This window comes from Dryobates pubescens, chromosome 4 (genome assembly GCF_014839835.1).
Source record: "Dryobates pubescens isolate bDryPub1 chromosome 4, bDryPub1.pri, whole genome shotgun sequence".
NCBI classification, from domain to species: domain Eukaryota; kingdom Metazoa; phylum Chordata; class Aves; order Piciformes; family Picidae; genus Dryobates; species Dryobates pubescens.
The window spans coordinates 36,196,913-36,221,218 of NC_071615.1; positions in this window are offsets into that span (position 1 = coordinate 36,196,913).

Sequence of the window (24,306 nt, forward strand, 5' to 3'; positions counted from 1 at the left end):
AATAAGAAAAGTGACTTGCTAGGCATGTGCAAGGTGTTTAGGAGGAGACTTGATGGTGTCCTTTGTTGCATGGTTTAGTTGGTTAGATGGTGTTGGATGATGGGCTGGATGTGAAGATCTTGAAGGTCTCTTCCAACCTGGTTAATTCTATTCTATTCTATTCTATTCTATGCTATGCTATTCTATGCTATTCTATTCTATATACAGAAGGCAACAGATGTGAAAGGGAAAGAAGGAGAAAACTTGAGATGACTTAGTGCTAGGAACTACCTTGCTTGAAAAGTAGCATTTATACTGAGGGCATCTAAATCATGGTCTTTGTACATGTTCAGCCTCTCAGACTGGAAGGATCTTTCCTCAAATATACAACTATAGATAATCAAAATCATAGAATGGTTTGGGTTGGAAGGGACCTTAAACATCATCTACATCCAGTCTCTCCTTGGCGTGGGTAGGGACAACTTCCACTAGACTATGGAGCTCAAAGCCCATCTAACCTGGCTTTCCAGAGAGGGCACATCCACAGATTCAATGCCTCACCAGTCTGACAGTGAAGAACTTCCTTGCATTTGACCTACATCTACCATCCAGCCAATTCCCTACCTACTGAGTGACCCATTCAACAAATCCATGTCTCTCCAATTTAGAGACAAAGATGTCATGGGAGACAGTATCTTTGCACAAGTCCAGGCAGAGTACGTCAGTTTCTCTTTCCTCCTCCACCACCGCTGTAATCCCATCATAGTAAGCTGCCAAATTTGTCAGGTGTGATTTGCCCTTAGTGTAGACATGCTGGCTTTCACCAGTCACTTCCTCATTTTCCATGTGCCTTTGCATAGTTTCCAGGAGGATCTGCTCCATAGTCTTGCTAGGCACAGAGGTGAGGCTGACAGACCTATAGTTGCACAGGTGGACTTTTTCCCCTTTTTTAACAACAAGGACGATGTTTCCTCTTTTCCAGTCAGTGAGATATTCCCTGGACTGCCACAGATTCTCAAATATAATGGATAGTGACTTAGCCACTTTATCCGCAATTTCCCTCAGGACCTGTGGATGCATCTTATCAGGTCCCATGGACTTGTGCACCTTCAGCTTCATTAGATGGTCTTGAAACTGATCTCCTATAGTGTGTGTCTCTTCAAGGGTTACTTGTATGTGGACATGGTCAAATGCTGAGCTGTGCTTTCTCCCTTAATAAGATGGAGGTGAAGCTATCCCTTGAAAGTTCGTATATTTAAACCATTCTTCCTATAAGTCCTCACTGATTCTTTCACAGCTGAGAAAACAAAACGGCAAACAATATCCCTGTCATATCCAGATACATTGTTGGCCATACACAGACAAATGCAAAGAGAGTAACTAGCAAATGGTCAGTCAAAACCTTATACAGCCATAATCCACATCTGCAATGGGGTGGCATTAAACTTCTCCACCTCCTTTGAAATAACAGCTTAAGGAATCATATGAAAAGCAGTGCACTGAAGGAATGTGGTTTTTAGAATACTTTAGTAAAAATAACAACACATTGTGAGGTGTACTTTTTTTTAAAGAACTAGGACTTTTTTTTTCTTGGTTGTTAACTTGATAAATCTGTAATGTTTAGTTATCAGAGCAAAGTGGGGAGGAAGCTTTATCACTCCAGGTGTTGTGGTGATTGGAGGAGACTATTAGATTGGCTGAGAACCCTTCTCAACCAGGCTGTAGCTTTCATCCAAGACATTTAGACAGTCCAAATCTTCACAGTCATTCATTTCAATAGCATTCTCTTACAGTTTTATTGCTCTGTTGCTGTGCTCATATCAATAAATATTTCTAAATGACATGACAATTTGCAGCTATTAAAGGGGTTAGTCAAAAGAAGATGAATTCCAAGTTCAATTAACATGCCATGAACCTAGCAAAGAGCACACAAAGGAATGAAGGTACGAATTTAAAACTGATTTGCTTTACAGTTATCCACCAAGCAAAGTACTCCAATATTTTCTGTAACCACTGAAGTTACCTGCAGTTTTACCAAAAGCAACTTTCCCACCTGCCTTGTAGAAGAAGCTCAGCACTGTGTTGACAATCTTGGGATCCACATCCTTGGTTATAACTTGTCTTTATAGCAAAAAGAAAAAGAAATAAAATTAAAAGAAAAATATAGTAGATGCTAGAAACTAAATACTGCAAACTAAATGCCAGCATTCTCATTTAATGGCTAAAGAAAAATTCACACCAATAGAGAAAGAGCTTTTCAGTCTCCTCATGGTTGCTTTTACATGTTTCAAAACATAGAGTTTATACTTAGAAACAAATAAAAATACTGACGGAGAAATAATGTCCAGTGAGTCCCCCAGATACTTCAACATGAACTCTAAAAGGACATGTAGACTCATATTGCTTTTCTGGATTGCTTGTAAAGCCAATTATTTTAACATCCTTTCTCCCCCACCTTCCCTGACTAGATCACTGTGGTGATAACTCCACTGCTGACAACATATGAGTTCTAGACCCTGGTTACATTCAAAAGTTGATGTTTACAATGGTAACAGAAAAAGATGCATGAAATAAAAAAAATATTTTCTATTTCTCACCCCAAAACTCATACTTTTGTGCCTATAAAAATAATCACTCCTACTTTCAAATTCTTTTGTGAAGTTGCTTCCTAACAATTTCTCACTTAGGGTCAATAGAACCAGAATATTCAAGAGGTGAAACCACTGATACAGAATTGTAATAAGCATCTCCATCAAACCATTGTAGCTTAAAGGATTGTCAGTATGTGAGGCTCAGTTATCACTACTTGGAAATCTTGTTAAACATCAGTTCTAGCATCAACAAGAAGTGAAATATGACTCCTGATTAGTCAAAAGAGTGAGCAGCAGTATTAAAGCATTGAGAAATGTATAGATCTACACCATATGTCACACCTTTACTGAAATAAACTGATGATTGATAGAACAAATCATATTCTTCTTGCATTCTTAACTTCTCCATAGCAACTTGTGCCAATTAATCTTCGTTAGGGTGCGATATAACATCAAATTTTCAATCAATTGTCAAAAAAACCTTCTTGATATATTTTCCTGTAAAAATCACCCTGCTACCTTGAATGTTAAGCCTGAAAAAAACCCAAAGATATAGAGTCATACAACCATAGAATGGTTTGGGTTGTAAGTGACCTGCAAAGGTCATCTAGTCCAACCCCCTCCATTGCATCAGGTTGTCCATAGCACTGTTGAGCCAGAATCTGTCAGTATAAGAGATATGGAAATGAAGTAGAATGTGTGATTCTTCTTCATGTTCTTAATTTTTGCTCCCCCCAAATAATAATAAACATATCTGGTAGTCAGGGGAAATCCTCATTTAGTGTGGGCTGGGACATCTAACTCTATACCTCACCATGTTATGTTCTGTATTTCTTTTCTGTGTTTTTAAAGCCATTATTGTTAACTGTCATCAGTACCTACATGTCTTAACAGACAAACTGTTTAGCACTGCTCTGATTAGTCAGTTAAGGAATTACATATATTTTCCTAGACTGCATTGCATTGCATTTACCATGGCTTTCAGAAATGGTTGCTGATCTGTTATGAAGAACAAGGCAGTCATATTACCTTTGAGTAGCCTTTGACTGCTCTTCCCCTTTCCTGAGATCTTGAAATATATTTAGGAGATGGGAAACATGTAACAGAAGCTTAGTAGGTTTTCCTGGTTGTTCTGTTCCTGCCTTCTGATGCGCTATTATGAAGTATTACAGCATTTGGCAGGATTTTGATCCATACAGGACACGGCAGATATTCTTACACAGTGAAGTAGCAGTTACATTACTGAAGAGATCAAGAGGCAGTTAACTGATACGCTCGCCTTTGCTTTCTTTAATAAACCTAACAGTTATTTTTATATTGCAGGTCTTGCCATAACACTCTCACTGTGCAAACATTTAAAAACCATCATGCTCTGAATATAAATCTAATTAATAGGTAGATTACAGATATTAATTTGTAGAAGTTGCTGTAAATTGGTATAAAAATTAGAAATAGATAAAAAAGGATTGTGAACTTCCAGAAACATCTTTAATTGCTGCTTTTTTGACTGTTTACAAGTGTTGCATATGTAAACATTTATGAACTGAAAAATTAATTTGGACTTGGGCAAATCCTCATCTTCCATTCACTGTTCCCTGCAAAACTTCAGCTTTGAGGGAAATATCATGGCCACAATGCAGAACAATCAGTTTTTCCAAATTTCTATTATTTTGTCCTTATGAATTCCATTCTTGGCTGCACACTAAAACCACCTCTGATGGAAAGAGTAAAGGTTTTCACTCCTTTCCAATAGTTATTCATAGACACTGGAGAGGTAGTTTTGAATGCCTTTGCTTGAGAAGGTCACTGAATGGACAGAAGTGCTTCAGATGCAATGCTGCTTTGGGTGCATGCAGTAAGCATTAATGTTGATTGTACTTCTGAGTTGCATTTCATGCTAGGCTCAGGTACTACCTGAATATTTCAGCATACACCTTCTGGAAAACAGAGTCAAGAAATGCATATCTGCTGATCAAAATGGAGCTTGTTTGACAATGTAGATACTGGCTGCCAGAAATAATGAGCAAACAGGAACATCAGGGCAGATCTGCAGTTCAGAAAAAAACATGTCAAGTACATTCATGTGCCTTCAACCCTAGGTGGGTACTTAGTCTTGTATATTCAAGATTTAGAAACCTAAATACAATTGACACCACTTTCAGGTGTCAGACTAAGCTTTCTGTATTTTACAGGGTTTTTACAACGAATTAAGGAGATTCTTGAAAAGGAGGATTTTCACAAGTGTTGATATAAATGCTACTGTTGAAGTCCACAAGAAATCTCCTAAGAATATCAATGGAATACAAGCTAGAGAAATGCTGAAACCTTCCATAACCACAGAATCACAAAATAACAGAACAGCAATTGTTGGATAGGACCTTTGGAGATCATCTAGTCCAACACTTACTGCTGCAGGAGGCTTGCCTAAGGCAAGTAGCACAGTAATGCATCCAGAATAGTTTTGAATATCTCCAGAGAAGGAAATTCTACAACCTCTCTGGGTACCTTGTTCCAGTGTTCTGTCACCCTCAGAGGAAAGAAGTTTATCCTTATGTTTAGATGGAACTTCCTGTGGTAAAGTTTATGTCCATTGTCCCTTGTCCTGTCACTGGGCGCCACTGGAAAAAGCCTGATGCCATTCTCTTGGTACCTGGCCTTTAGATCTTTATAGGCATTGATAAGATCCCCTCAGTCTTCTCCAGGCTAAACAGACTCAGGTCTCAGCCTTTCCTCATCAAGAGAGATGCTCCAGACCCTTTCTTCTTTGTAACCAATGTGCCCACCACCCCTCCCCACCCCCCCAACTCTCTCCAGTAGTTTCTTTTATCTCAAACTGCAAAACCCAGAACTGAGCACAATACTCCAGGTATGGCCTCACTAGGGCAAACTAGAGGGGTAGGAGAACCTCCCTTGACCTGCTGGTCACACTTCTAATACACCCTAGGATACCACTGGCCTTCTTGGCCACAAGAGCCCTTTTCTGTATCACAGTCAATTTGTTATCCACAAGGACTCACAGACCTTCTCCACATAGCTTCCTTCTCAGAGTCAGCCCCTAAACTGTACTGGAATATAGGTTATTCCTCCCCTGATGCAGCACTCTACACTTACCCTTGTTGAACTTCATTAAATTCCCCTCCACCCAGTCACATGCCAAAGATTTTTAGATAGCATTTTAATATTTCCCATTACAAGCCTTTTACCAGTACTTGGATGTGGTGTTATTCCTCATGTTAAAATATTCGTTATATTTCAATATAATTGCCAGAGAGTAAGAAGGTTGAGTTCCTACACTCAGTGAAATATGATGGCATCAAAAACATTCTAAAATATCTTTCCTCTAAATAATTTTCTCACTTTAGGAATACAGTAAAAATGAATCATTTGGCACTTACAGCATTTCACAGCAGGAAAACACTGGTAGTGTCAAATAACAAGAGAAACTTAGAATATGAAACATGAACTCTAAAAATAATGGAAGTGTGTGCCAGTATTACAAGTTGAAGGCTTGAGGGCTTTCCAGAGTCTGCTATATTCACTATAAATCCTGATGGTGACAGATTAGAGTCTCTTTTCTGTACTGTTGATATTTCCTTTTCATTTGTGTTTGCATGAGTATTCACCAAATCATTTAAACAGGGATCTAAGTGAGTATCAAGTTACATGATCAAGGAGACTGCAAATTTTAATACTACATTTACTTGAGGATGTAGAGGTTAACAGAGAGGTTGAACCACTTCTCCACAAGACAGACTCTTGTTAATTTTAATGGCTATTAGTTTCTATATCCACCTCTCAATGGTTGCTAAAAGCATTAGGAGTATTTTATGGGAAACATGAACTCCCACAGTGTGACACCTTTTTGCTTTGCATAACACTTAGGACAATAAAATTCTGACCCCTGGCTAGAGCTCCTACATGACAATAACCATAGATATAACAACTGCAAATTATAGCCAAGTGTAGTTTTTAGAAGTACCAAATATTTATATCACATCAGACACTAGGTCCAGAGTTCATTCACTCTTTATTTGAAAAGTGGATCCAAATATAGCATCTTGTGTACATTTAAACTCAGAATTTAAGAATATGAGAATTTATATAAGAAATTCTGTGTTCCTTAACGAGACTTTATTGTGGTTCACTAATGTAAGCCACCAGCTAATTCCCTCTAACAACATGCCACATATTAGGTTATTGATGCCACTGACACAGGAAGGACATTGTAAATGAGGGCTTTCAACTAGAGGTTACTCCAATTTTAAAGAGCTATCTGAGACTTTGTAAGCACAGAATGGTTTACAGTTCACACAGGATACTATGTTATTCCCTTTTCACTTAAGTACTCCAGTTCAGGATGCCTCCCTCCATAAACAGGAAAAAACACCAGACTTTTACTTCAGCATACTCTTTCTTCCTAACTATCTTCCTGGAAAAAAAAGGGAGCTAGGGGAAATCAGGTTTTATCAGGTTCTGACTTTGTTTGAAATATATTTTCATAAAATAAGGATGGAAGCAACCCCTAGCCAGGACTACATGTTGCCAATGTGCCCTATGTTTAACCAAAGAAGGCATTTATTCCTAATTTTAATGGTTTACAGAGTAAAAGAAGAAAAAAAAGTAAGCAAGGCTTGAACAAGGTAAGCACAAAATTAGTAACACGGACAACTAAGAGGACTGGCAGTTCCTCTCTGGACTCATATGAATTTTAAATTCCACCAAAATGGCTGTTTGGGTTTGTTTTGGTTTGGGTTTGTTTGTTTGCTTGTTTGTTTGAGACATCCGTTCTGCCTTAATTTGTAGTTAGTTGATTTTGCAGTGATAAAAGTTGGGATCATAAAATATTTCTCACGGGATATAAAAACCAAACAGGCCATAGGATCTGCCAGTAAACAAACATCTCTATCCAATATTAATAAATAAAAGCTTATTTAAAAACCCTACTGTAAAATAGGTATTCCAGTGTCACTGAACTGCATGACAAAATGACAAAACCAGATTGTCCATTCTACAGAGGTGTGTATGTTAAAAGCACGTGTGAAAGTATTTGCACTATCAGAACCTCATCTTATGACTTTGAATTGAAAAAAGAAATAAGTAAGTGAAAATCACCTGGTTTGATGGCACTAAAAGTTAAAATTTTACTTTTGACAATTTATGTTGTAACTGAGTAACATAAAATGTCCCATCAAATATCTTCAAATGAATAAATATTCTGAAATGCAAATTCACACTATTCTGTCAAAGAGGTTCAGCCGGAACATTTTGAGCTTACTGAAATTATTTCAGTGTCCTTTACAGAACTATTGTTGAAATCTAGCTGCTTATTTTTAGTGAGGCATAGTTCCCCAACAAAACCAAGAATATCTGAGAACATTTTCTAAGAGTTCAGATGTATTAATTTTTTTTATGTGCCTCTTACAGTAACAATTCCAAATGGGAGACACAAAAGTGTTTCATATTGGCCTAACTTTGCTTCTATGGAAGGAAAGGTAATGGGGAGAGGAAGTTACTAACCATTTCATGAGCCACATATATAACTATTGCATTGAGAGACTTATATTGAGCAGTGTCACAGCAGAGTGATGGTAAATGTACTCCTACTTCAGACCATATCCTGTTACAGCCAATTATACATTATTTTTCCCAACTCCAAAATGTAAAACAGAGAACAAAAAGGACATCTAGGTTAAGACCCTGCTTGCCACTCTATTGTCTGTATAAATTACACAGAGAAGAGCTGTTCAAATTTATCTTGCCTTTTAAGAACATCCCACCACAAAAATATTTTGCAACTAGCACTGAATTAAATCCTTTGTACTTTCCTGTGACACTGATGAAGGAATTGTGTGCGATGTCTTCATGACAAACACATCATTAGTGTACATACATTTAAGCTGATTATTTCATTCAGCACAAGGGACATTAGGGTTAGAATGATACAAAAGCACAAACCACACTTGATGTTTCCCAAATACCAAGCTTTGTGTGATCTAATCAAGATTTCATCAAATGTTTTATTAAACTCAGTCACGCGAGCCTTGCTGAAGCCAGATGATCTCTTATTATCAACTAGCAGTAAATTACATTCGTTTTTGAACTGAATTTCAATGAAAGCCTTCCAAAAATACTTGGAAGCTAGAAGGAGGTCAGCTTATAAAAATACAAAATTGCAGTTGTATTATTTCCCTAGAATTAAATGGTGAGCAGAGGAAATCAGGGTTATAAATGTTACTGCTCACAAAGAGAGTGGAGATTATGAGGCTAGCAATATATGGTATGATCATTAATGACCAAAAGGAATTCACTTTAATTTACTAATTACTCTTCATTTGTATTACAAGTAATATCCTTATAATTACCAGACAAACAATAAGAACAGATTCCTAACTAGTGAGATAAATCGCATGTTAGTAAACAGTACAAAAATTACTGCATGTGTCCTCCATCTTTTTTATGTAAAATGATCAGGGAAAAGACCTAAACATACATACTTAAAAACAGGAATGAGCCGCTCATTCAGAGGCTGAGAAAGAAAATGCTAAAAAAAAGTGTTTCTACATCAGGCCTTTCTGAAACAGATCTTAAATTAACAGCAGTATGTGCTACTGATGAGTATCAAAGGTAAGAAGAGACTTGACTTGACCATCCACTGAACCCCTAATTCTACATCCAAGGAATGTTGAGTGGAAGAATGCCTCTGTTAACCTGAAGATGAAAACAGTGTTTGTCACCAAGAGAGAAAGGGCATTTCTAAGCTCTGGATCTCAAGACATCAAGGGTTAGAAGGAACCTATGAAGATCTTTGAGTCCAACCCCCCTGCCAGAGCAGGGGAATATAATCTAGTGCAGGTCACACAGGAATGCATCCAGACAGGGCTTGAAAGTCTCCAGAGAAGGAGACTCCACAGCCTCTCTGGGGAGCCTGTTCCAGTGCTCTGTGACCCTTACAGTAAAGAAGTTCTTCATGTTGAAGTGGAACTTCCTGTGCCGTAGTTTACATCCATTGTCCCTTGTCCTAACACAGGGCACAAGTGAGAAGAAGCTGTCCCTGTCCCTTTCTTCCTGACACCTAGCCCTCAGATATTTATATACATTTATTTGGTCCCCTCTCAGTCTTCTCTTCTCCAGACTAGATAGCCCCAGGTCTCTCAGCCTTTCATCATAAGGCAGTGCTCCATTCCCTTAATCATCCTTTTAGCTCTCTGTTGGACTCACTCTAGTATATACCTGTCCCTCTTGAACTGAGGAGCCCAGAACTGGATGCAATATTCCATGTGGGGCCCACTAGGGACCTCACTGAGGCAGAGTAGTGGGGGAGGAGAACCTCTCTTGATCTGCTGGACACATTCTTAATGAACCCCAGAATACCACTGGCCTTCTTAGCCACAAGGGCACATTGTTGTCCCGTGGATAACTTGTTGTCCACCAGGACCCTTAGGTCCTCCTCAAAATATTCAAGACTGACTGCTTCTCATTATTTCTGTTTACATCATGTTGCAATTGGTTTATATTTTTACAGTTGGTATAAAGTTGGTTGTAGGTCTTGCTTCTTGAGTATCAAAATGCATCGTACAAAGCATCCTGTGATCCCAGCACTGAGCACCTTCAACTGCAAAATGGAAATTTAAACTGAACAATTATTTGGTGTTTGAGTGCAAAGGATTAAAAAGAAGGAAATGGCTGATTTTAAGTAATATTATTAATAAGTAACTGGTAGGCCACATAGCCTTTTCCATCCAACTACATTAAATCATTCAAGTAGTGAAAATATAGCAGTCACTTTGACCTGTGCTGTAATATAACCACTTTTTGATTCAATTTTTGATAATACTTCCTACACTACAAGTCTTTCTCAGAATACCTCAGTAGGTTGAGACTTCAGCTTCTCTAATAATACAGCACAGAATTTACAGCAAGTTGATAGAAAAATGACAAGGAAGTAATCATAGAAGACAAAGGAGTTGTCTTCAATGTAGTGTAGTTTCCCTCAATACTGATTAAAGCAAACCAACGAGACACCTCAAGGCATTTAGTAACAAAAATGCTTTCTCTTTCAAAATGTGAAGAGTTTGATTAGACAGCCACATGAAGAAAGACATACATCATTTACTCGTGGATAAACAATATACAATAATAAAATCATACTGGTAATTTGTAGTATCACACTTTTGTCCATAGAGTCTTATTAATTAATCCTTTCTCAAGGAAGATCGATGACTCCTAAAACACCAGGGACCAACCTCTCCAAAGCTAAAAGGGAGAATCTGGAAGTACTGACCAGGCAAGAGTTTTTTTGATGTTTGGCTCAAGATCTTGAAACATTAGCTGAGATTCAATTCACAGATAGCCAGTATCAGTCTATTACTTTTCTTAATATGGGAAATGACACAGAGATGCTCTCAGTTCTTCTCTAAGGGATTTTTATAGTATTAAAATATCAGTAAACTAAATATAACATAAACTTAAATTAGGCTAATGTTATGAAAACTGTCTGTCTCTTTGTGACAAAAGAAATCCAGTGCTATAGACACCTAATGGTAAGAATGGTTTGAGTTGGAAGTGGTGTTTTAAACCTAGTCCAACCCCCTGCCACAGGCAGGAACACCTTCCAATAGACCAGGTTGCTCTAAGTCCTATCCAACCTGGAAGACCAACCTGGCCTTCCAAGCACAGGGCATCAACAACTTCCCTGGGCAACCTGTTCTAGGGTCTCACCTTACTCATCATACAGAATTTCTTCCTTATATTCGATCTAAATCTATACTCTTTCCGTTTAAAACTGTTACTCCTTGTCCTGTCATTACAGACCCTGTTATAAGCCTTTCTCCATCTTTCTTATAAGACAGTTAAATGTATTGGTAGCACTTCTACACAGATAAATACAGTGAAAGGCATGCAACACAGATGGAGATGAAGGGAAGCAGGCCATTCTGGTAGTGAAACAGATGGTGCAGGGACTCATACCATGTTTAGGTATTCAGAACAACTCTGGGTACAAATCTTTTGGAAGGAGGTTAAATAATGTACTCACCCTCTATAAAGAACTGGAAATTCTTAGACTTCTTATGTTCAGTGGTAGCCAAGTTCAGTTTGGTTTATCATTAAATGGTTTGCAAAGTAACTCTCACCTCAAGCTTGATATTCATATGCTACTCGACACCAGTCCCATACTATAGGTATTCCTTGGTTTTAGTAGCAAACTCAAGCAAAAGATACAGCTAACATACTACTTCTGGCAAAGAAAGGTGTCTGCTGCTTTCAGATGTAAGCTGCTATTTGTAACTATAAATTCTGTTTGCCTGACAACACAAGAGGATCCATGTTTCATATATTTCTTAGTTCCACACTTTCAACTTGAATTTGTAAAGCATAATGCTGCACAGCTATATGGGTATAGAAGTAACTAGATCTAATATCTAGACTGATAAAGAGTTTCAGTTCAGTTCATCCTAACCCAAGCTTAATGATAACCTTAAGTTTGAAAACAGGAAAGTGGAGAAATAACTCTTTTTAAGAACACTACTTGTGTTAGCTTCTTTCAACTGCATGCATAAATATTGGAAAGGCTCAGCTCTTACATTTAATATTTTAAATCTTTTTTTCTTATTAGCTTTAGCTGAAAGAAAGTCACTTTTGGGACAGAATTGAAAAATAAATGTTTCTGTAACAATTTCCTGAAACTAAAATCCTATCAGAAAAGTTGGTTCTAGAGCTGCCATTTCTGAAGAGAAGCTTCATTTATGTCAAGTGTGGGATCGATCTGAAGTGACTCTGATATGAAGTGCTGCAGATGTTGTACGTGCTTCAGTAAATAACATGCAAACAACACTGATTAAGATCATTTCAGTCATTTCAATTCTTTTTCAATGTTGATTTTCAATATGTTGTGATTCCTTTTGTAATTTCTACAACGTTGCCATGATGATGAGACAGCTTCAATCATTCCCCATTTTTGAGGTCACAGAAAATTTGATAAGAAAATGTGTAGTTTTTTAGTTGCTGTTAACAGAAAAATCTACTTTGAAAGGGTCACTTTGAGATATAAATCTATGAGGTGTATGAGATCTGTGATTTATTTTATTCATTTAATGGAATCACATCTGTGGAAACAGCAAATTAAGTCATGATGAGGCCAAGCACCCTGAGGAGCCAGACAGAAGGATGATTATTAAGCAAGGAGCAGTTAGGAAGCAATCATGCTGCTCTCTCTTTCCGTCCATGTGAGGCATTTCAGACTGGCTTTGGAGCAATCACTTCATCCAAGTGGCTGAAGTAACCACCAGCACACTGTAGTAACTTCTATTTAAACACCAAGATCATGTTCATGGGTGAAACCTTTCAGTGCAGATTAGCCTTCAACTTACATCTTCTTGTACTGCTGCTGGATGCCCATAGACAAAATAGCTTTTTTCTTCTAAACAAGAAAAAACCTTTAAAGAATGACAAAACTATTGAGTATGCTATATGCAGGTGTGACCCTGGTATCATTGATATCAGCAGAAATTAGCCAATTTGAGTTCAGTGGGAAGATTAGATTAAGTAATGGGCATTAATAAATACAGGCTGTTATTAGTGTGGTTTAAAATTAAGCAAGTGATTTGTTTCAGTGGGAAATCTGGAGAAAGCTTAAGCACCTGAGTGAGCACTCCATAATTTCAACTCCTGTGTTAGTTGAAGTACAGAGAGATGTTGTGGTTGTTTATGTTTTGTTTTGTTTTTGTTTTGTTTTTGTTTTGTTTTTATTAAAACACAGCAAATTAGCAAAATAATTCTACTATTTCAAAAGAAATAACTAGATAAAGACATACCCTACTCCCACATAAAATTCATAGTGAATTTGTTCTGGTAGTAGATGTACATGTGGGGAATGTAAAAGAGAAAGTGAAAATGCAGTGTTTTACTAGGAGGGAAGCTCTAGAAAGCAAACAGTGTCTTTTCATTATAAATATATTTCTTTACAAAGGAAGTTCTGACAGAGCAGATCATCTTTTTTATAGGCAGTCATCCTTTGAGTTATCTTTATTATAGGCAGGGTCTTGATCCCAACATAAAATCCTAGACACTTCAGGCAGCCAAGTTTGCAATTTTACTTCCAAATATGATCTAAGCAAAAATATAATAAACTAATTCCTCATTATGCTGATGCTTGAGTAGAATGTTACAATCACAGAATGCTTTAAAGGTCACCTAGTCCAACCTTCTGCAATAAGCAGGGATATCTTTAACTGGATCAGGTTGCACGGAGCGCCATCCAACCTGACCTTGAATGTTTGCAAGGATAGAGCTTCTGCTACCTCTCTGGGCACCTGTTCCCATGTTTCAATACTCCCACTGAATTTTTTCCCCCGTTTGTCTCCCCTTTTTAAGTTTAAAACCATGACCCTTTGCTCTGTCACAAGAGGCCCTGCCAAAACAATTGCCCTCAGCTTTTGTTTTAGCATGGCCTGTCTGCCTCATACAGCAGACATACTAGCTGCCTAATCTTCTTCCAACAGAGCTAAATAGCTCATAACTGTGGTTTACCTGGTTACTTAAAGTACAAAAACAATTGTGTTGCCAAATCTTCACAGTGCAGTTAGGCTATACCAGAAAATCTTGCTGAGAGATTCTTAGGAAAGACTTGATTAGCTCAGAGAAGATCAGAAAATGTTGCCTGTATTGTAGTAATTTAAATCTCCAAAATACATAATTTTATTTGGTAGATTTTTTTTTTCCATGTGTTTCAGTTGTATTTACTGGAAAGTGGTGCTAGCCTTGATAGTTTGCAATACGTGTTTATTTGGCATTTTCAGCCTCCTGCAAACTTACCCATGTGTCTGAGCTAGATCCTCAGTAGTTTCAAAGAAACTTCAGGCCAGTTCAGGCCAGTAAATTTGTATCAAATACAACACATGAGGATCCAGTCTATAGCCGGTGAGCATCAGGCTTATATGTTATAAACACCATTCAAAATATCCCCTAGAGACTTGATTTTTCTACCTTATTTTAAAGCAGGATGAGAGAGGCTGAAATTAAAGGTGAGTACTGCTTTAAAATTGATGGCAGAAGATTACAGGAACACAAACTGCTATTTCCCTTCATTTGACCTATCTTTTTCCATTTCATCAGGCACTGCAGGAAAGAGACACAGGAGCTGGTAACACCAATGTGCTGTGCCAACAGTCTGGAGAGCTGTCTAAGCTGGCCAAGGTTTAATGTCATCTGATGCACTTAAGGATGCACTTCAGCAGCAGCAAAGATAGGGAATTTCCACATCATTCTCTAAAAGAGTGAAGAAATTTGCAACAACATTTCTAAGTTTGGAATTACCATGACTGGGTAGGTAAGCACTAGAACCAAGATATAAAACAAGGGTTAGAAGGGTTACAGGATTAAACACCCTGTTCCTGAAACCTTAAGACATTGTTTCCAGACCAGCATTCCTATCAGGAAAATTAAGAAATGTAGTATGTCAAGACTGAAAGGGCCACATTTGGAAATATCAAAGCACAGATGACTGAGATGACTGTCAGGGTTGCCCCCATGTCCTAATACCGTGAAGATTGCAGCAATATTGTAATTTATCACATATATCAGTTCTTTCCCTGTTAGCTGCTAAGGAAAACAAACTGTAAATATGTATTTCAAACTCATATGCCAAAAAAACAGACAAACAAATGAAAAATACCCAGCAAAAACCAACCTGGACAGCAGGCAAGCAATGCGGCTTAAGATCTATGGAGACTAAAGTAAGCAAGATTCTGAGCCAGATTATGACCCTAACAACTGATAACTGCTAAAGGTTATGGATGATCTGCCCAAAGACTGTCATTACCAGTCAAGGGGACCCTGAGCTGTTGTGAGGATTTAACTGCCAAGCCTTTTCTCCTGTGTAACACAGCAGTGATCCTGGCCAGGCCAGCTGGATACATATGTCTTGCTGCTTTTGAGAATGTGAAGGCATAAAATTCACTTGCATAAGGGTTTTGTGAATATGCATCACCTTCCCCTTCCATAAGATCTCGCATTTAGTTTTCCATCACTAATTTCTATATGCAACTATGCCTTCATTACTGATGGTGTGTGTATCAATAGCTTACAATGCATTGCTGAATTCGAATATATCTGTACTGCTGTGTATCCGGCAAAAATAGGGACAGAGTTATCTAGTCTGTGTTAGTTCCAATGCCTGAATAATTACATTGAAGACTTGACACAAAAGTTGCAAGTTTGCCCTGTACAAACCATGCAAGGTGTAAGTTAGCATGCTGAAATCGATGTAGGCTCTCTCAAAACACTCACAGCCTCCTCAGAGACAAGATGACCTGACAGATGTTCAAGTTTCACCTGAGGGGAAAAAATCAGGAAAAAAAAACCTTTTAGACATACCCTTTTGTACCTTATTAATTTTTTTAACATACTGAATTACCGAAGACATGTATGTCTCAAGATACAAGGAAGCATATGACTCAGTATGGGGAAGTTTGAATCTATTGGCTACACACTCATTTAAACATGTTCTTGTATTAAGATTGTTTCTGTCATTACATGGTAAACAGCCAGCTGAACATGACCCAGAAGTGTGCCCAGGTGGCCAAGAAGGCCAATAACATCCTGGCTTCTGTCAGAAATAGTCTGGCCAGCAGCTAGGGAAGTGATAGTCCCTCTGTACTTGGCACTATTGAGACTGCACCTTGAAAGCAGTATTCAATTTGGGAGCCTCTCAGTACAAGAAAGACAGATGGAGTACGTCCAAAGAAATGTAACAGAGATGGGAAAGGGTCTAGAATCTTACAAGGAGCAGCTGAGGGAACTGAGGTTGTTTAGTCTGGAGAGAAGGAGGCTGAGGGGAGACCTTCTTGTTCTCTACAATCACCTGAAAGGAGGTATTAGAGAGACGAGTGTTAGTTTCCTCTCCAAAGTGCAACAAATGATGACACAAGATGAAATGGCCTCAAGTTGCATCAGGGGAGTTTTAGGTTGGACATTAGTAGAAAATGCTTCACAGGAAGGGTTATTAAGTATTGGAGCAGACTGCCCAGTGAAATGATTGAGTCACCATCCCTAACACACTAAAGACTAAACCTCTTTTGGATCAGAAATAAGCAATTGTGTGCACCATTCTCACCAGTCTTCATTTTCTTTTTCCAAAGAGCAAGGTTCCTAAACAATTAAGCATTTCAGAAGTGTTCCTTCCTTCTACTTGCATATATTGCCAAGGCTCTTAAGATATTAAATGCTATTCAATATGTACTTACTATGGTTCTAGTGATAACATGCTCAATAGAAAGTTAATATTTGTTTTCTGTGGTTAAAAATACCATAAAAGTCAAGACATTGTATTTATGCTTTTTGCCTAGAAAAGGAGCACCCATATTAATGTTTCAGGCAGATCAGGAACATGCTTTTGATGTAAATCCTCTGAACTATGCTTTCTTTCATATTGTAAAGTAGTCCCAGAATACACAAATGTAATGTAGAAGATGTTAAACTAAAAGTTGCACTTAGAGCACATTTAATGTTCTCCAGCTGCTAATGGGCATTTGTCTCATGTGAATAAACTACAGCACAATATAAACATTGTGCATACTATACCCATTGGTACCCCATAATGAGCTGTATGTACCCCCGGCACCACTACTACTCAGTGAAGGCAATACCAAAGCTTTTTTTTCCTTTCTCTGATGAGGCAGAGAACATCAATATGTATTTTGGTTTCTCTGCCTGACTCTGCAGTGAAAATCCTGCTGCATTAATGACCTGGTGCTGGATATTCTTGCCAAAATAGTCATAGCTTTCCAACTGGTGCAGGAGCTGGGCAAGGACCACCTCAACAAGGACACCCCTGCAATATCCCTTTGTCGAAGATCAGCCAAGATCCCCTTGCTTAAAGCTTTTCTTTTCTTTTCTTTTCTTTTCTTTTCTTTTCTTTTCTTTTCTTTTCTTTTCTTTTCTTTTCTTTTCTTTTCTTTTCTTTTCTTTTCTTTTCTTTTCTTTTCTTTTCTTTTCTTTTCTTTTCTTTTCTTTTCTTTTCTTTTCTTTTCTTTTCTTTTCTTTTCTTTTCTCTTTTCTTCCCTTTTCTTTTCTCTTTTCTTTTCTTTTCTTTTCTTTTCTTTTCTTTCCTTTTCCTTTCTTTCCTTTTCTTCTCTTCTCTTCTCTTTACTTTTCTTCTCTTTCCTTTCCTTTTCTTTCCTCTTCTCTTCTCTTCTCTTCTCTTCTCTTCTCTTCTCTTCTCTTCTCTTCTCTTCTCTTCTCTTCTCTTCTCTTCTCTTCTCTTCTCTTCTCTTCTCTTCTCTTCTCTTCCCTTCCCTTCCCTTCCCTTCCCTTCCCTTCCCTTCCCTTCCCTTCCCTTCCCTTCCCTTCCCTTCCCTTCTCTTTCCCTTCCCTTCCCTTCTCTTTCCCTTCCCTTCCCTTCCCTTCCCTGTCCAGTGAGGGCTTGCAATTATGTTCTAACTAGAATTCAATTCCATCTCAAATTAGACTCTTTTTTTTGGTTTGTGTTTTTTTTTTTTTTTAGGGGTTTCCCAAGGTGGCACTTGCCCTCTCCTGCTGTAGCTGCAGCAGTGACCTGTACTGGGCACAGATGGCACCTTATGAGGGGAGAGGCTGTGAACCACCCTGGGCCAGTTTCAGCTGATTTTAATGTGCTGCCCATCCTCACCTCAGCAAAGGGATTGGAAGGTAGAAACAGAGGGAGATGAGATGACATGAGAAGAGGTGATTGAATTTTGAAGGAAGGAAGAGGATAAGATTTTTCCCCAAAACTGGCCTCAAGAATTAAAAGTTGCTGTTAATAGGCAGTAAGCTGAAGTGGGGGAAAGTTTGGAGGTGAGGAAACTGCCAGTGAAGAAACAGTGATGCCTGTTGGGGTCTGGGTCTGTGAGACTGTGGAGGAGTGGGGGACATGTTACCATGGAGTGCATTGTGCTGAACCTGTGCTTTGAGCTGGGTTCTGGAGGGACTGGGACCACTCAGCAGGACTGAGCCATGAGGAGCAGAAGCTGAACCTTCAGGTGAAGAAACAGGTCCAATTGCAAGTCTGGTAAGATTTGGCATCTGTGTTTTGTAAGGACAAGAGGAGAAGTCTGTGAGGACTTTTTATTCAAACTGTGGTAATGTTAACTCAAACAGTTTCATTTCCAAGGGTGAGGGGTGGAGATTTACTGAGTGTGTGTGCACACTGTACAGAATTAATCCTTGTTGTCTGACCAGTCAGACGCAAGGAGCCATAGAGGAAAACAACAAGCAAGGACTGGCAAAAGCATACCCTTACACAGCAGCATAATGTCCTTCAGTGTGCACTGCTAAGAAAAAGAAAGCTGAGGCTAGGAGGGGAGAGAATAGAAATCTTGCGCAAAGTTGAGTGTGGGGAAGGAGCAGTGGGGAAGATGTACCCGAAGTGTTTAACTGTGTGAGTACTGAGGGGAAAGACAACCAGGATTTGAAAGCTTAGATTCATTTGCAATGCACCAAATTAAGTGAATATCCTTGAGTCAAGACTGTGTTTACTGCAATGCTGGGACAAGCAAAAAGTAAGGACAGGCTGTCTTCTCTCTTTCTTGCATTCCTAGAGTGTCTAAACCACTCCTGTCACATTTTCAGTCTCCCCGCAGGTAAAATGATAAATTGACAGCAGTCTTCCAGGCAGGTAGCCAATACTCATCACTATGATTTTCCCAATAAAAAATGAGATCTTTTCAACAAACCTGAAAATTTACTTTTGCAACAAAATATGGCTTTCTATGAGGAAATGTTTATTTTATGAAGTAATAGGCTAGCATTTATATGCTCAAGAGAGGGTCTTGACTCTCAGAATTTTAACCTATGTTTTAAAACTGATTTTACTCACTTCTCTCTAACATTTTGGCAAATTAAAACATAAATCTTTTACTGAAAAAAAAAATCTACTTTGTGACAAAGACTTCCTTATATTTAGCAGAAAATGGTATTTTTCGTGTGCTCAGGTGAACCATGGGAGAATTACCAGTGTGAATACCAAATATTCTCACAGGCCTACTTTATGAATAGCATGCACTCTCCTGCTAATCATAACTCTTGAGGAGAAAGCGTTTTCTGTGAATGTAGACAGAAAAATCCACTTTTTATATCTGCATTTATGTCCTGCAGAAGTCTGTTTCTTGTGTGTCTTCTGAATACCATGTCTAGCTTAGTGACAGGAGCACATTTATCTTCTTGCCAGTAGTGCCGAGCCAAAACAGTTGCAGATGGGCAAGCTGTGTTCTATTTTATCTTGTCCATCATCAGCAGAATTTCCAGATTAATTCGCACTCAAGAGACCTTCCTCTCAGAGTTGATATTTTAAAGGAAAACAAATAAAGCTTGATTTTGAAATCTTGCCTCTTGATCTGGAAACTGTAAGTCTGAAAAAAACATTCCTGTGCTGGGAAAATGACTGAATGAGCTGTGTTTATAGGTAAAGAATTTAAAAAGTGAAAGGTCTGTATAGGAAAGAACAGAGGCTGTGTCATTCACTTCTCTGTACAGTGAGAATACATGAAACCACACATTTAAGATGTCTTTTGGCTCAGCTGAGGAGAGCAGGTGACAGATATTCCTGAGAGTAGGATTTTTATGTTGTGAATTTGGCTTTCACAGAAATAAATTAACATTTTCCAACTGCAATTCAGGGCACAGTCAATTAATGATCTTACATGTCTTTGGTACTTAGATGCATTGGCCAGTTCTGCCTAAATTTGTTTAAGTCCTGCAAAGTCCAGCTTCTCTGTTGGCACTAAGAAAACAGCAGTTACAAAAGCATGTGTTCTATTGTATCTGCTGCTCAGTCAACTACTAGTGGTGTAGCATAGTCTGCTTCCTTACAGGAAAAAAGGTGTATTTTTTTTCTTCTACTCTTATTACAATGAAAGGGCATTGCTTTAAATCAAATCTGGCAGAAGAATAGCACTTGATGTCCTACCTAGAAAAGAATCTCAAGATACATTTTTACGGCTAGCCAGTAACTTATGTATTAAGTAAGTTGCAGTCGTTAGGCGGAATAAAACTGATACAGTCACTAAAAATAGAAATGATACCTCAGATTCTAGTACTCATAACTGAACTGATTTACTCAGGACCTACTTGATCTGTGAGTGGCTTGATGATTTGTCATGGTACAATGCCCTTTACATTTACTATTGGCAACCTGGCCTGTTGTCAAGTACAAACTATTCCTTTACTCATTGATATTGTAATCTTAAAAAATAACAGGTACAGTAATGTGGGCTGAGCAGTCTTGACTTTAGACAGTGCAAAGTGGGTAATATGAGTATGCCAAGTGACTGAGCCTCAAAACATCTGCACTTCTGAAGAGACAATAACCCTTTTGGGATCGTATCAGTGGCACTTAATACAGTACTGAAAACTTAGCAGTAAATTTTAAAGGAGTTAATTGAGAAAGTGGATTAATTTCTACAAAGATACAAGAAAGAATGCTTTGACTATTTCAATTAAAGTCATAAAGACTGAGTAAAAAGGATGGGGAAGAAATGGATGATTAATATGTTTACTGGGCTGTAGTTGCGAAAGGTTGGGGGAAGTTCCGCTTGAACTAGGCAAGGTGATAAGTCACAGAGAAAAAGGATTTGTGTAGCTTCTTACTCTAATTTCTTAATACTGTGATGTAGAGGTCTGTTGCATACCAGGTTCTGTATGGACTCTGTTGCTGTGCTGTATGCTAGTTGAAAGAGATATACTCAAGATGGAGCCTGTTTGTGTAACTATGAGGCAGATATCAGCTTGGCTTTGTAATTTTGGACTTTTTAGTTCTCTAGACTGACATTGCTTAGAGACTGACATTTTGTGTATCTTCTGTAAAGCACTCTGTTTTTAGCAGGCTTTTGGGTGGAAAATCCCTGTTTTACAAGACTAGTGAAGGTAAGATGGTTAATTTCACTGGTTCAGCTGCCTTGTTTAAGACGAGGTGGTGTAAGGTCTGGCTAAGAAAGAGTAGAAAAGTCTGTGTTGCAGTGAGTTATTTATTACTATCGATGTAAAAGTTGCAATCTTCCTAAAACAACCCCAAAAACCTTGGTGGAATATGAAAAATATAGTAAGAAAGAGAGTGAATTAAAGCCTGAAGAAAAAAATCTTGATGAAAATAGTAGAAGAAAATGCAACATGTTGAAGACTTGCTATTTGCTCACCTGAATCAGACAGCTATCAGCAGCTGAGGGGTGGTGAATGAGCACAGAATCAATATACCACTCAGGATTTTACAGCTCAGCAAATCAAATTAATCTTAAATAAAATAAGACCAGATAATTTAATCTTGGAAAACAATAGGCAAATTCTGCAAAGTATATATTAAGGACCTTTCGTCTTCTGTTTGGGGTCTCAATGGAGTCTGTGTAGTTCCTGAGCAAGTGTTGCATTGTGTTTGCTGTCACAAATCCCCATTTACCTGCCCGACTGGCAAGCTACAGCAGATGAACACGAAATAGAAGTGTTTTGCATTTTTGAAAAAGCAATAGCAGATTTCAATGAATATTAAAGAATAAATCAACTCAAATTCACCTAATCCTTCCTTACTCTGAAGAAAAGCAGAACAGTTGTATTTACCTTATGAAGTACTGTGTGTTTCTCTTATAATGAGAAATTCATTCTAGCTCCAATTCTGTGGAATTATTTAAATAATCCTTAAAAAATCTTATTTCTAACCAGAATGAAAATTTACACAGCTCTACTAAGCTTATCAGAATGTAATCCAGGCTGTCAATTGCTTTCCATTTCTTGAGTTCTGGAATGTCTTAGTGGTGACTTGATAGTGCTGGGTTAACAGTTGATGATCTTAAAGGTCTTTTCCAACCAAAACAATGTTATGACTCTCCTTTAGGGTTTTTCCCCCCTCCTTTTCATGTTTCCAAAAGCACACAGTGGCTCTTGCTGCTACTGAACCTTGTTGTAAATTCTGCCATCATTGTAGCTTATAAAAGCTAAGAAAATAATTGCCTTAAATGTTGATATGTGTATTTCTCAAAGACTACAGAACAGGACTTTGATCCTCATGAACTTTAAGGCAAAAAAAGACATTTTGTTTTTCACTACTGTCCTAATGGAACAAAGTTATTTTAGAGAGACAAAGGAAAGTTCTCGTGCATTCATTATTGAATGCTGTGTTGTAAACTTCCCCCAATATTACTCTTCTGGTAAAGAAAAATTACCACTGACACAGAAACCACTTGTTACTCTTTCATGGATTTCTTTTTGCTGAATCATAAAGTACTTCAAAGCATAATTTTGTTTTGAAAATTTGTGTTCCTTTGGTGTTTTCCCCACCCCAGGGTACAGTTCCAAGTTGTCTTTATATATAGACTTCACCTTTTTGACACAACCAAATAAGCCTCCTGTTCAGAAGTTTGGGGTTTTTTAAGTTTATCTTATTGACCCATCCTACATAAAGATTTTTGTCCTGATAGTCACTATAAAATTTTGTATGTGTATATGGTTCCTAAAGATTAATCTTCTCTCTCTTCCTTTGTTATGATCACTGGTAGGTTTGCTTTTCTTAGGTATTTTCTAATTCTCTGTGGCTTAAGCAATTGAAAACGGTTCAGAAAGTTTGTTACCTAAGTCCCTGAAAGCTCAAGGTTTCAAGGTCATTATTACCTCCTAATTGTCCGAAACTGGCCAATTTTGTATAGCACTAACACTTTCTTACTTTTGAAAGTTGAGCCTTAGGAGAACACATTCATATTGTCAGTTTTTTCCCACTCCTTGTTTATTACTGAGCTCAAGCTCACTTTTTTTTATCTTTGATTAGATTTGCAGACATCTTCCTCACTCCCTTGACTCTATTTTTCTAGCATCAATTCTGGGTTTTTTATTACTCAATATTTTCTAGTTGTAGGATATGCACTTTTTAGTAGTGACAAAGAGCTCTTGTTAATCCATAATAGATTTACTTTTTTTTTTTCCTCCCCACTTTCTGACCATGTGGTTGGAGTTTCTTTTGTTGTTTTGTTTTTAATAATTGCCTTATGTCTTATATACATTACTTCAAAAAATATATATTTCAAGAAAATAATTTTTAGCTTTAAATTTATGAAGTAATGTCATGAATTTACTGCTGCTCTGGCCTTTGAACATTTTGGAAAGAGCTGCAACTTACCATCTGATTTTGCTTTCACAAAACGCAGCATTTTTATATTCTTTAGTTCAGGGTCAATGTTTTTTACTTTGTTAAACTGAAGCAGCTTAAGATCAAATGGCACTGAATGTCACTATTTCTCACAGTTTCTACTAATCCTTCTTGAGCAGGTTAGCAAAATCCTCTCCTTTCTGGATCATAAAATTGCCCTCTGTGATGATGCATGCTTGATTAGTTGTGTTTTTATCCAACAGCTGTCTTGGTACTTAATGTCCCCCATGACAGGTATGGTTTTGTGCATCTTGGGAGATGATATGGGCATCTTTTTCTGTTTCATTCAGCCTTGATGCAGTCTTGCAGACATTCAGTGAAGTTCACCTCCATACTCCTTTTCGGATAAGTAGTGATCAAAGTACTTCACTAATTTTTTCAACGTTAAGTAACTTTTGTTCTGTGTGTATTGATTAATCTACATTTACATGCATATTAGTGCTGCAATTAAGATGAATTAGGTTAAGATAAAAGCTTTTCACACCTATTTTCAGGTTTCATATGAGATTTTATTCACACACACAAAAAACCCCATTTAGTGATAGATAGGTAAATAGGCATGCAAGTAGGTAGGTAGGTAGATTTTTTTTTTTTATT